General features: G+C 38.2%; 1 protein-coding gene across 15 annotated transcripts in view; it reads right to left on the reverse strand.

Moving 5' to 3' along the window:
* Slob (Slowpoke binding protein) overlaps window positions 1-12,550 on the reverse strand; it is a 41,438-nt gene extending 28,888 nt beyond the window's left edge. For 10 of the 15 annotated variants that reach the window (XM_086837159.1, XM_086837158.1, XM_020950791.2 and 7 more), the window contains exon 1: window positions 11,857-12,550. The gene's annotated coding sequence lies outside the window, so the exon portion shown is untranslated. The remainder of the gene's footprint in view (window positions 1-11,856) is intronic. The other 5 variants (XM_086837156.1, XM_086837171.1, XM_086837155.1 and 2 more) reach the window with 4 other exon arrangements.
* Window positions 12,551-14,976: the final 2,426 nt, after the last annotated feature.

Here is a 14,976-nt window from a genome sequence, read left to right on the forward strand (position 1 = left end):
TGCGAAATATCATGATTATCGCTTGCAAAAACATTAATTAGAAGGTCATTCATTGGCGAGCAGCAGCGAGAACTGTTGGTTTAATAATATTAATTAAGCCATTACGTTCTACTTCCAGTTTTGTGTTGAGCTAAGTGTCAATGGAATGGCATTACGAAACGTAATTGGTACAAAATATAATGCGACTCTGGAGAGAGAGAGAGAAATGGAAAGGAAGTTGGTAGTTTTTGGAGGGGGATAATTAGGAGCACTTAGTCTTTAAGAGGTTATATTAGTTGGGTTTTCCGAAAAGCAAAGTGCTTCCTGTGCTAGATTTTTAGTTTTTAAGGAAACGGGCTACATTTTGTTTAGAGTTGATTAAGGTTTAAAGACCTTAGTTTATATTAAAATGTAATGCTTTAGAATAAGTATTCTCAAGAGCTCTTCTATAGATCGTTTCCTTTCTTTTTCATGCATTTTAATCCTTAGTTTTGTAAACAATTTCCTCAAGATATCATATATCCCTAAAATAATCTCTGAGACTCCGTCTGGTGACATTTTATCGAGCATTTAGGTGCAGCTCTGATGGGGTGTGAAAATGCTTTCCTCGCATTTAGTTCTCTCGCATTAGCCATTTCTTACGGCTCATCTCTCGCATTTTCCTCCATTTCCGCAGACCAATGGCCATGGTAATGGCCAAGAAAAGCGACCAAGCGGCATGCAGGAAAAAACAAAACGAAAAGCAACGCATTGGGGGAAAACTAGGTAATGTGGCAAGCAAATAAATAAACAAATCGGCCTGTGGGGCCCATCGCCATATAGTATTAGTATACTATTCTCTGTCAGTTCCGCACAACTCGGCGTGGAAAATGGACGCCGGCTATTCGCCCCGAAAAGTATGTGTGAATTTTCCTAGTATTTATCTGCGAGTGTGTTTGTGTGGGAGGAGTTCATCTGTGGAAGTATTTCTATCAGTTGGCAAATTAAATTCCACAAAAAAAAAAACGTAATTAAAGAGAGTGAAACTTGAGTGAAATTGCGAAATGCAATCAAATGCGAATTCAAATCAATAAAATTGATTGCAGGCCAGAAAGCAATGAGGAAGAGCGAAAAATAAAAGAAAAGCCAGGAAAATGCGAGTGAGGGAGGAAAGCTCTTGTACACAAAGAACAATTTGAGGGAAGCTAAGATAAAAAATAAAGCTATATAATCTTAAACTCAACAAGAAATGTACTAACGATAATTAACTAATTTTAAATATGAACTAGAGGCGAATATTAAGTACTCCTTTAGGTGTTAAATTGCACTTTAAATCTTTATACTTTTACGATGTGATAATGTGTCAAAAATTTACAACTTAATTTATGGTTAATGGGTACTAAATTTTATTTTATATTCTTTCATTTTAATATATATTTTTTTAAGTGCCCAAGCTTTAAGAATTTGACTTTGGTTCGTACCGCAAAAAAATTGACCCCACATCGGGCTTGAAATGCGTTTTTAATGTTCCAGCTACGTGGTAATGACAAAGAGTCACCATCTGCGTACTGACCGGACTCCATGGCCATGTTTGGTCGCCTCCGCTCCAACTTTCACCTTTCACCTACCCTCCCCCCCACCCAAACCGGATGTAATAAAAGCGAACGAAGACGGACATGCAACGGAAGTGCAGAAACACCGCCGCCCAATGCCCTCGCCCGAATCGGATGCCTCGTAAATTCGGTTGGTTTCTGTTATTTACGGTCCGTTTGATTGCACAACAATGTGTTTATGTGGAAGGTGACATTTGTAATTGCCAAGGAGCCCCAAAGGAAGCCAGGAAGTCCAAACCCGACGACAGTCGAACAGAGGCATATATAAAAAAACTGCATAGATGGAGGTTACTTTTCAAGGGACTAACCATATATTACGATTTATATCTGAAAAAAAAGGAAACTAACTTTGGGAAGGCCAAGTTTATATACCCCTGAAATTTGCAATTGAAATATAGAATCTAAATGGAAATCAAACATAAATAAGCTTAAAATTTTCGCATTTCTTGAATCGATATTTATCGATATTTTTATAGTACTAATTTATCGACAAATCCAAGTTAAAAAAATTCATTACTTACTCAAAAAAGCATTACATTTTAATTCGGAAAGCTTTTCTATTTTAGTTATTTTTTTAAAGAATTAAAATTTTTTGAACATTTAACATATAACCCCTTATAAAATTTTGAACAAATTTTGGAAAATTTATTTTTTGACCGGACATGACTTAATCCACTCGGCTGTTAATGCTGATCAAGAATATATAAATAGTGAAGTGTTTTAATATTGTGAGTCGAACTAATGTCCCGTCAGTTGACTAAGGACAACGCTAAGTTGAATTAAAACAAACGAATATTCCGCTTCACGTCTTTATTCAATTGATCTCAGCTTAAGACTAAATTAATGTGACAAAAATCTTACTTCTACTGCCCTTTGTTTACAAAAGTTGGGGAGCGAGATCGCCCGCTTGGGATATTGATTGAAGAATTATTTATGTTATTGAGAAGGAGCATTGCTTGCTCCGGATGTGGATTGTTTACATTGGTTCAGCGTGGGATCGCCTACGCTGCAGATTCATATTTCTTGGAACATAACAGAATTTGTGAATATGTCACTATATAACTTATAGGGTCGGTAATAAATCCTTCATAGAGTAAAAACTTTTTGACCTTAATTATAATACTCTGCAAAGGTACATATAAGAAGAGAGTTTTTAAACGTGATTTGGAGAGAGTTAAAAACCACAAAAGTTACTTTCAAGGAAAGCTATAATATAGTACTGAAAGAGCCTCAATATTTTGTACATTTAATTGTTAAATCTAATCATAAAATCTTGGCTATACTTTACGACCATCAGTTAAGAAAGTATATATAAAAACTTTTAATAATTGTTAGTTATTCTTTGAATTTTGTTATTTTCTTTTTTAGTCATGGCAAGTTTGTGACATTTAATTATTCTGTGAAAATAATATTCTAATTCTATTGTCCAATTCCCAGTGAAATTCGACATTTTCATTTTTGTTTTCAGTTCATAACCCGGAATTTTATTAGAAATATTTATTTCCATTGTCCGGTGTTATCTCGCTGTGCTGCTGGCTTAAATAAATATTATTCATATGCGGAAAAATCGTCAGCCACAGGCATCGCATCGAATGTGTGTGGGGAAAGCGAAACCGAGCAAACAAAAGTGTTGATCGAATTTATTTTTATTAAAATGTCATCCCAGCAGACACACCGAAAAAAAGCGCCCAAAATCCCCAAACAATCGGGACATGTCCTTTCTGGGGCTCTGTTTGTTTTCTTCACGCCGCCGTCTGCGTTTTGCTCCTTTGGTTTTATTTTTTTTCTGATGCCAAGGAAAATTGAATTCAGCAGAAATCTCTTTGAGTTGCTCACACGTTTTTATTATTTTATGGGACAAACAGAAAGCCCTATAAACCTTCAAAGAGAGAGTGAGGGAGGAGGCTTCTCCTTCTGTGTTCGCTGTTATTTTCTGTCAAAATTGAAAAGTTTTGGCGGAAATGTCGGCTGCGACGTAAAAAAAAAAGAAAGTAAGAAATAAGTTTATAGTGCCAAGAAGGATTTCTGCGATTTGTGGTTCTGTTTGCTTGTCCTGTCGTCTGGCATTCACCACTCCGATTTGCATGCAAATATTGTCCAAGGACACCGCCTATCCTCCCCGCAGAAACATTTCAGCCCTGACACACATTTTGGCCAAGAAAGAACGGAAGTGCCACCAAAATGCGGCTGAAATGCTTTTTTTGGGTTCCAGTTTCGGTTTCGCTGCCGGTAAAGAGATTAATTAACCAATTCCGGCTGCCAGTCGGCACATTTCCTCTTCTCGCTCTCTCTCCAGTTAATTAGCGAATACCAAGAGGGTTGAGAGAGAGAGAGCGGGAAATGGGTGTCATTTCCCTGGGAAATCATCACACTAAGTGCTGACGTCATTGACATATGCCCCAAGATACCGAAAGGGAGCCCGGTCTGTAGACAATGCCTCAATTAATCCCCATAATGGTCGAAAACCGCAGCGAACAACGAAACCAACTTTGATCATTCGGCCGACAACGTGAGTCCTTCGGTCCTTCGGTCCTTTAGTCCTTTAGTCATTCAGTCAAAAGATGTTGACAGTTGTCAGCAGTGTGTCCTTTTGTTTTCGCGGCAATCCGCCGAACAAATTGCTCTGGAACACTGCGGAGAATTATGACTGGCAATGGGATAATTGTTAGCTGCTGTGAACCGTTGACTGATGATATGCAAATGGGTTTGAATCAACGTCTGAGTTGGCATAAATCAACACTAGGATTTTAAGATTGACCTGAAGGATGAAGGATGGAAATAGATATATATATAGCACAAGGATTTAAATGAGTTTTTGGGAATTATACAGAAAATATTCTTGATATTTTATGGAATGGAAAACAATAGATTTATATCCTCACTCTTTTGATACATATTTTCTTTTCTATTCTGTGCAATTACAAATTTATTTTTGCATTAAAGCCTCCATAAATAGTTTAGTCTGAATAGGAAAGAATTAAATTCTCAATAAGATGGGATATCTAAATGTAAATGTAAGCATTTACAGCTAACCAAAACTAATCTTTTTTATTTACTCGTTAAAATGCTTTAATTCTATTGAAACTATTTTTTTACGATCTATAATTTATGTTTGTCTTAACAAATCACGAATTCATTGTTAACCAAAACTTTCTATTATAAATCAACCATAATATTAATAGTCAATAAAAACTTGTAGATCGGATTCAGTCAGCTTTTAAGCCCTGTGACCCACATTAAAAACTGTGTTACCACGTTTAACCAGTTAATTTTACTACCACACACACATTTATAATCCCTTAAATGAGCTGCCATGGAGCATAGTGTTAAGTGGCTGGGGGAACTCTTTACAGATTGCCTTGCGGATAGTCAACAATTATGACGAGGCCTGGAACTACTGTTAACTACTTAGCACTGTTTGCTGACAGTTAATTACTGTTGTTGTCAATTACTTTGATTGACAACTGATTAAAATCTATTCATGTATTATGCATTCAATTTTGTGGTGAGATAAACGCTTGAAGCCCTGTGCATAAATCGCTTGACAATGGTCACACGTGCACGTGTGTTTATCCTTCACTTGTGGTATAAAGCACTGAGAGAAAATAGTTTATATTACTAATCTCTACCAAAAACAAGTTATTTGGAGAGCTGAAGTATATCAAATATTATAATTATTTAAGTGGAACAAGTTTCAGTTGTTTAAAGGCACTTTGGAGTATATTTTATATATTTAATCCTCTTAACTTTGACTTCAAATATCTCTCAGAGAGGAGTTCAAAAGATACCCTTTTTTGTGTTTAATTTTTTCCAAGTGCTAGTGATTTGCGTGCCTGAAACGTATCCAATTAATAAGGAGACTAGCCAGCCGCACACACGCAGATACACGTCTCTGCATAAATGATTAATGATTGGTCCTCCGTCCTCTGCCCTCTGTCCTGTGTCCTGTGTGTCCTTTCTATTGGCAAACGATGCGCAAAGGACCGTTTACGGCGGACGCCCGACTGCCATGTCCATGCTGCTTTTGCATAATTAAATTACCCTCGATTTCCCTGACATTTTGCCCCCCGCATTACTCTTTGTCTAGCCTCGGTGGCTTGTCACTCAGTTTGGTCGCTTTGCTTGTCCACAGGAATTATCCTGACCCCTGGTACTTGGCTCTGCTTTATTTTTTTTTTGTCGTTGCGGTTTTCCTAGCTCCTGCCAGGCTATCACTTTTCAATAACAGCCAACTTAGTGGCTATTTGAGATTCCGCAATGACTCAATGAAGGCAAAGACGGTTTATCTTCAATGCCGAAGCTGAAATGTTAAGTCAACTGTGTGGGAAAGTCCTGGGAAAGTGCGACACTCAATCCCATTGCTGAATTCCTTTCGGATAGCCACTGTTTATATAGTCTCAGCTGGCACACTGAGTAAACTTCTCAATTCTCAATCGATTAAACAGTTGAGCTCTTGCATACGAAATGTATCTAGAAAGCCAGAGAGTTTTAATTAAAGCACTTAAACAGCAAATAGCTCAAACTTCAATCGGTTGGTAAAGAAATCGAACACTTTTCGTTGGATATTTGTGAAGAACACCTGATAATCCAATGCAGTTTGAGAGCTAATTCCTGTCCCCTTTCGCTCTGTTAGGTTGAGGATTATGCAAATGAATGTCCTCTCTCGTTGACTTGAGCCATCCCCAAGCTATGTTTTAGTTTCCATTATCTCTCTCTGTTGGATAAGTAATTATGCCAGAAATTACAATAAACTTGCATTTGCACACAAATTCATTTGCATATGCAAACCCCTGGGAGGGTCTTTTGGTCATAACATGCGACCACAATTTGACATTTTGCTTATTGAGACAGCAGTGGAACACTGGGGGAAAAACGTTTTCCAACTCTTGAAAAATCTAAGAAAAACTATAAAGTATTTATCACTTATATTTCTACACATTTTTACAAGTGTATGAGGGTGTGACCTGAATACTCTTAGAGGTAGGTGTGGTCTTGTCCTGGTGCATGCTAAGCTGCGGTTTGCGGTCCCGGTGATGCCCTTTAGCATTGCCTTTGTGTGTGATATATCCAGTTTCCTTTGTCGAGCCTTCTGCCTTTTATGATTTCATTGAAAACTGGGTTCATTCCTACACGAAAGAGTAAAGCGTCCTCGAACTGTGGGCCATTTTGATTATGATTGCCAGCATGCGAATCCCAGTTAAGCCGAAAACGCAAGACAAACGATGATTGACCAAAAGAGGCCATGAAACCAGGATCCTTGGGGGGAGGAATGAGAACGAAGGAAAGAAGAGGACACCGCAAGTGCCATTTGAGTCCATTAGCTGTTAAGCCAATGACAGGACAACATGGCCAGAACCAACAACGCCGCACATCGTAATAATGTCGCCAAAATGCGGCTCACCTGCTTAACTCGGCTGTTTTTTCACAAAATGTTACACAAAGAGAAACTAGGGAAAAGTAAATATAGAAATATATATAGTATTTTGATATAGCTCAATAAATATCAAAGAAAACTTCCTAATAACTTCAATTAACTTTAATTATTAGGCATAATCAAGCATAGTTCTTTATTATAGTTGAAATATATTTTATTTGTTGGAAAATCCTCAACATTCTGTTTATACAGATGTCTGTGTATTACCTTATTTCCACCCAACCATCGAGCACAGAGTGAAAAGTTGCCACCTGCAGCGGCAACTGTTGAAAGCTCCATGCTGAGGTTTTTCTGTTTGCTTTTTCCCCTTGCTTATTTTTTTGTGAGGATTGGGTTAAAGTAGGACAAAAGAGGACTCTCACCCCGGGGAAAGTTGTTGGGCCCCGGCTAGCTAATGAATAAATGAAACTGTCCCCGTGCAACAGGGAAGCGAAGCGTACCATACTGGACCGGAAATGCGCATTTCAAATGCAAGCGCCATGTTTCATTTTGCAATTAAACGAATGTGTTTTTGTGTGTGTGCTTATTGTTTGGGAGGTTTTGTGCTGTTCGCAATTAGTCGCAAATTGGCAGCAAATTTGTGCCATTTACCTGACATAACCGCTTCGGTCTCGCCTTTTTTTTGTATTTAGGGGAGGAGCTGCCAATGCAAAGCGGAAATATGATTTGTGTTTCAGTTTCGAGCACCGGAAACGGAAGTTGTTCGCATGTCGAACCAATATCCACAAACACACACACATACACGTGCTAGCCCTGCTAGAAGGATTACCCTGCGGGTGTGTGTATATAAGTATGTGTTCAGGTCGTACAATTAAATAAATAAACATATTTGTGGAAACAAATATGTATACTCTTAATTGTTTGCCTTGCTCGTTTGTTATGCAAATTGATTGTTAATTGAATTCGTAATTGTTCACTCGAGGAGATATATGCAAAAAAAAAAAAAAAAAGAATAACTGAACAGTTGAATTCCCTGTACATTAATTACGAACTTATTTCGATCGATTTAAATAGCAATAATCTGGTTAAAGATTATTTATGGGGGATTTATATCAAGACAACTAGCAAAAAGTGCTGCCTTCTTTGCAGCGCATTTCTGAGGTTAGTTTGAAGTTACGTTTAAAGTTTGGTTTCAAGTTTGGTTTAAAGTTTAGTTTAAAGTTTAGTTTAAATTTCCTTCCCTTTCCCCTGAAACAAAGCTTCCTGTGCAACTTTATAATTAGTTTTCCTGCAAAAGGGATGCAAATGAGCCGCCTCCTTACCACTTTTTTTTCGCCAACGCTGCACATTCGCAACGATTTCAGGTTCACATAAATTTGAATTATATTGCCGTGTGCTGTCAATGAGTTGACACAAGAAGCATTTGCATATTCCACGACTTACGACGGAAGGGGAATTGCCTTGAGGTTATAATAACTCACCCAAGAGGCGTCGCTGGGGGAGAGCTGTCATATCGATGATGAGAGCACACATGATAGATTCCATTCCCTATAATGCAAGTGCCAAAGGGGGTAGAGCAACCCTTAAGTGTACATATAAAAATAACTATATAAAAATATAGTTTACTATGGATATACATAAGGGTATGAGGAAAATATGTAGAAGAAGAGGGGAACACTTGTTCCGGGGATCTCGAAATTTTTGGTAATATATATTGAATCAATGTACAAATTATATAAAAGAAAATAGATTTATAATCGAAATTTAAAGAGCAGCAATCACTTTCAACTAGAAAGAGTATTCACTAGCTACTCTCTGATTTTTTCCCAGAATTTTCCTTTACCCTCTTCACGAGTTTTCCGCCTGCTTGTCAAAGTCATTTACCATCACAAGGCTGCCTCCCCCACTTTTTCCCCCTACTTTCCATCGCCTGGCTTTAACAACCGCCTTGCGAGTGAAATTCGATGCGCAGAATAAACGTTATTTAAGTTAATTTTATTGCTGGCATTTGTAAAATGTCAGGCCCCGCCCCCTCTCGATAAGAAAATATTTCCTCGAGGGTGTGTTGTCTTTGATTTCAATTTTCTTATCGCAGATCATGTGTTATTGTCATTTGTAAAATTGGGGCCACTTTTTTTTTGGTTGCTTTCAAAGGTCAAACCCTGACCTTTTTTTGCAGGCCGCCCCATAAATATTATGACCGGCCGAGTCGATAATCTCTTCAAAGTTTCCAGGCTCGTTGGCTGGACTTTTAATGAATGCCAGAGAAGCTCACATAAACAAAATTTCGAGTGCCACGCCCACACCCACAAAAAACGCCTCGCAAAAACACACAGACACACACTTGCAAACACGCATGGGCGAAGGGAAAATGTGGCCAACTTTGACCTTTTTGGAAAAGTGAAATAAACAAACAAATTGAAAGCAACACACACAGAAAGCAAGCATCAAATCGGGGGGCGGAGTGAGCGACGGGGCGTGGCCAAACAACATGGCAGAATGAACTAATTCCCTGGCTCTGCAACACCCCCCAAAAACAAAAGGGGCTCTAAATAAACATTTCCAGAGGAATACGACGCATAAATCAGCGCAGACAATATATTATCGATACAAGGGAGCTTCGTGGGGTTAAGTGGGGGCCAGGAGCGGGTTAAGATGGTCCATTGTCATGAGTAATGGGCGTCCTGTCAAATCAAAACGCTCGAAAATCAAGACTTTGCCTCAACAAGGCAACTTCTTGGATTTCAATATGGTAAAGGAGAGTATTTTTTTTCCTCCTTTGACTTCAGTGCCACTCCACTTTTCCTTCAATCCATGAGCTCAGTTGTCTATTTTTGGACTCAGTGCCTAGGAAATCTCAGTAAAACACACACACACACACACTCCACGACCTTTGTTGTCTTTGTCAAAACAAAAGGGAAATATTTGCTGGAAATATTGCTGAAAATATTACGCATACGCAGCGTTTGCTGCCAGCAGAGGCGTTTGCATAATTAGCATAAATTTCGGAAATATGGTAGGCGACACTTGGGCGCACTTAAATGTTATCTCCACCCATAAAAAAAGTATCGATCCGTCGCTGCGATCAAAATTAACATGAGAATCAAATCAGCAAATGAGAAAAAAGCGAACAATCGAATAAAAATGTTTGCACAAAACACAATAAACTAGGAAGTAGCAAACGTAACATAAAATGGGAAAAACATTCGGAAAACAAATCGCTTTTGTGTGGGGTTAACTAAGGGAATTGATATGCACTGAAGGAAAAGCAAAGAGCTAAAGGTAAACGGGAAGACTTTAAGGCCTAAAGGATATCCTTATGGGTCAAACAAATTGAATTTCCTTTCACTGCTGCCAAAAATTTTTGTATCTTTTCTTGTATTTTCCGGTCTAACAGTGTGAAGAAAATGGGTAACTTAAAGGACATGCACAGAGGGAAAGTCTTGAAGTTATTTTTATTTATTCAAAACATTAATGATTGAGAAATTTAAGTATAATAATGTGATAACAATGCTGACCTTCTGAGCTTGAAGAAACCACTTCAACTCTATCTGTCCCTATTTATATTTCCCGGTTTTTTCTCCAGTGTATAGAAAGTGTAAAAATAAAGCAAGTGTCTATTTTGGGGAAATTCCAGCTTCCTTTTCTTTGGTTTTGTGTTGTCGCCCTTTGGGCAAAATGCTTAGAATGGTTAAGAGAACCAAGCATTAGCTGCCTGCCGGCTTGGTTTTGCTTCCAACTTCCAAATGGTTTACGGCTATAATCCGGCCATAAACTGAGTAATGTACTGCCAAGGCAAAAAAGGCCTCCTTTTGGACTGCTGGCAGTCCTTCTGCCTTGGCAGATGTCCTTCGGTGGAATGCATTCGAATTGAAATGGTGAGCGCAATGAAAAGACATTCAAAGCTAGCCAAGCGCATTTCGCAAGGGTTCCGTTCAATGAATGAATAAGGATAAATGGTAGCAGAACTGCACTGACGATTGCCTTTTAACTGTCTCATTAGGGACAATTTCAGCAAATTAACGAAAAGGGTAAATGGTCTGGGATATAGTCAAGCATCCCTATCCGCCTTTGTTCAACGGGGCGTATGCGTAATATGCGCTCATAATCATTCCCGCATGCAATCTGGATGCTGGTACGAACATGAAATTTACTCTGAATTGCTGGCAAATTGCAATCGGAATTGAGCCAAAGTTGTGGAAAGCTCCTACAAAAAGTTGTTGAACTCCCAAGCGAATGGAGTGGGTTTTCAGCTCTCAAGTGGAAATCAACAAAGAAACTAAGGAAAAGTCTTGCATCGGTCTTGGCAAAAAACAAATCCATTAAAGTTTTCTTGAATTCAAGTTTTTGCGTTTTTAGCTTCTACATTTTGTTTATATTTTATGGAAACTAAGTTTAGGGTTCTTCTAGTATTTTTATGCTGATACATTTTCTTTTTAGCGAAACTTTTGTTTTGGGAAAATGTTTATATAGACTAAAGAATTTAAATGTAATAAATGTAAATATTTTAAGAGCCTTGAGTAAGAGCCTTAAAGTAATAATAAATATAAATGGGATTTCATGATAATTAATTTTCCTCAAGTATGGAATAGCTTTACAGATACATTATAATAATTGCTCATAATATATAAGAAATATTATGATGATGTACATATAATTTGTTTACTATAAATTAACATTTACCTTGCCTTAATCTTCTGAAAATAATCAGCTTAAAGATTTTGGGTTTTCTAAAGCAGGAAGTTTTCTTTTAGACTAATTCTCTAAACTCTTAATTACTTTCGGTTTAGGAAAATCCATTGTGGTTTGCCGAATAATTGCATTTAAAGCCCTTCACTTCCAAATAGGTCATAAAGGGCCCAGCTCTACACCTTTCCCTTCGGCATTTAACCGAGGAGTCATGGCACTCACCTGTAACCAGGAAAAGGTGAGAAAAGCTTTGAGCTGAATCTGTGGAAATCTTCGGCTTCTGTGTTAATTTTCCGCCACCGATTTGGGGAACCCTCGGATGGTCTTGGATTTGGAATTCAATTAATTGACAAGCGGCCGCTGCAATTTGCACTCGCGATTGTATCTCAATGATCCGGATGTGTCCCACAGATGCGGATGTATCTCGAGGATGCGAGATGCGTTGCGTTGGTGCGGCCAGATGCAATGTACTCACGCGACTGACTGAGCTTCGGCGTCTCTGATGTTTTTGGGTGTCCCGAGTGCCTCGGCTTCCCTTTCGGCTCTCCGTCGGCTCTCAGTGCTCTCTCTCTTCGTTGTTTTTGTCGCTCCTGGAGGGCAAACAATTTCTGTTTTTGTGGGACAAGCAGCAGCAGCAACAACAACTGAATCAAAATAAATGCCTTAAATAATTTATGGCATTTTAAATGCCAACCAAATGCGAGACGAAAATGTAATCAAATTTACTGGAATTTTCCTCAATTTTCCAATATTCTTCACTTTTGATTCAATTGAAATTTATATATATTTTTTGTAAAATTTTTAAAACCGATTTTCACTATTAACTTCGCGACGCGCGAGAGTATCTCCAGAGAGAGTGAAAACAACACACTGAAAAGGATGACGTCCACTCCGCTGGCTGACTCGAACTGGATTGAAAAGTTGCCAGCCGCTAGCCGCCATCGTCATTCTCCCTCGAGAAAAGTGTGAGAGGAAAACTCTCGGAGAGAGCGAGTGTATCTATAAGATTCCATTCCGAGCATTTCCATTGACACCCTTTCTGCCCATCTCACTGGCCAACTCGAGCGCTTTTTCACTCTTTCTGGACTCCTCCAGCTGATTTCCCTTTCCAGTCACCGCGAGTCCCATCAGTTTCTGGCAGTGTCTTCAATATCTCAGTCCTTAGCAAGTCAGCTGTTGAATTTATATATTTCTGGGAGAATATTTGCCTTCTTAACTAGTAATTTTTTTTACTATTTTTTAATATTTTAAAGATATATTTCTTTATGGAAATAATTTAAAGATATAGTACTTGTAGTATTTTTAGTTTGTTAATCTTTGCATTTGTTTTTGTTTGCATGATTTAATATATATTTTCTTTTATACCCTTGCAGAGTATTATAATTTTAGTCAGTAGCTTGTAACGGACCCTATAAATCATGTATATTCTTGATCAGCATTAACTGCCAAGTTAATCTAGTCATGTAAAGTCAAAAGAAAAATTTTGAAAATTTTTCAAAATATCAAAATTTTAAAATTTTCACAAATTGGCAAAAATGTTCATTTTTTTATCATTTTTTATTGAGGTTGCAGATTTATAAACCTAAAAAAAAAAAAAACTAACTAAAACTAAAACTAAAACTAATTCTATTGCAAACTCCAAGGGTATATAATCTTTGTCTTCCAGAAATTAGCTTCCTTTCATCTTCCAATTTATATGTTATACTTTTATTTACTTTACTTTACTTTATATTTTTTCCATATTGTTTTACATTATTATTTTTAAATTGACTTTAAATTATTTTGACATTTTCCTTTATGTATTTAATACTTTAAATATATTTTTTAAGCTTCTTTTATTATTATTCCCCATTACTTAGTGTAGATAGTCCCTCAGCACTAAATAATCTTATCTCTTGAAAAATTCACCTTTTAGGGAATAGCAGCTTTCTCTTCCAGTCACAAAGCTTCATCGGAGAGAGAGAGAGAGACAAAAAGAGAGAGAGAGAGAGTGACATGGCAGTAGCTTTTCTCCAGCGAAGCGGCTAGTTGAAGCTTTTACTCAACTCACTCAATAAATAGCATAGAAAATGCGCTGCTTTTGTTGGCCACATCTGCTCGCATTTCATTGATGCCCAAATATAGGTCAACGATGTGTTCAAACAGCAGTGTGTGTGTGTGTGTGCGGGTGTGCCATACACGATGGTGTATATATCGCCAAGTGAATTATCAGTGTCAGCGAGCGAGGGAATGCAATGCTGGAAAAGCGATGCTGCTGCTGCTTCTCCTATCTAAGGAACATGGCAAACATTGTAAATTGTTCGCCGCTGACGATGATTGCTTGGTTTCACCTCGCATCTCACAACTGGTAACAAATTGCTAGACATTGCGCATACGGCGCGTTATCGGTGTGGAATTTATGACGCTTACTGTCCATGTCCCATGTCCCATGTCCAATGTCCAATGTCTGTGTCCGTGTCCTTTGGCTGCCGCCGGCGACTTTAATGGAATTTTAATGCGCCGCCAGCAGAACCAAAGGAAAGTGAAAAGTCTTTGCTGTCATGTAGCTGGGGTTTCTTGTACCATTTTCTTTGGAGAGAAAGAAAAATTCAAGTCTTTGTTTAAGTAGTATATGTAAAAAATTAAATTACATAAAGAATAAACCAGCAAAGTGCAAATTAATATATATTTTTAAATACATAACATGCAGTACTAAAAGAAATTATGTATTAGGTTTCACTACGTTCTTTTACGAGCAATTAAACAGTAAGAAAAATTGTGAAAGTGTAAAATTGTCATTCGTTTTCTGTAAATATAAGTTTATATATTTGCAGCACTTATTTCTCTCCATGTATCAACATCTAGGACTTTCCTTTAGTGACGTCCGAAATTGGGTCAAAAGCTGAGCTAGACCAGCTGCTGAGATGCCCCGGCTGGTTCCCTGCTAACCGCACTCACAGTATAATCCTAATTGCGCTTTTCATACGCGACTTTTACTGAGCTTTCCTCACAGGTTCGTTGCATTCCGCCAAGGACTCGCTCTCCTTTTGGGGGGAAAAGCAGCAAGCAGGTCTTGGGGGGATTAATACGTGCAACTAGCAGGATTGGCAGCAACATCGTTCTCCACTTGGGAAAGTCACACCCCAGATACCGCCAGCAGATACCCAACAGCGTTTCCATTGGCACGTGCCATTTCGGTGTCCCCCTGGGGACCTGAAATTTATTTCAGCCACTTGGAGCTGCTCCCGCGCTTATCACCAAACAATTTGCTAAGGCCACAATAATCTACTGCCAGCAATGACGTAGTAGAGTCAAGGGGGGTAGAGAGGGTTTAGAGAGTCTAAACAAAATTGAGTGTCAGCC

Source organism: Drosophila serrata, unplaced genomic scaffold, assembly GCF_035046125.1.
Source record: "Drosophila serrata isolate PLE 108 unplaced genomic scaffold, ASM3504612v1 contig_302, whole genome shotgun sequence".
Taxonomy (NCBI): domain Eukaryota; kingdom Metazoa; phylum Arthropoda; class Insecta; order Diptera; family Drosophilidae; genus Drosophila; species Drosophila serrata.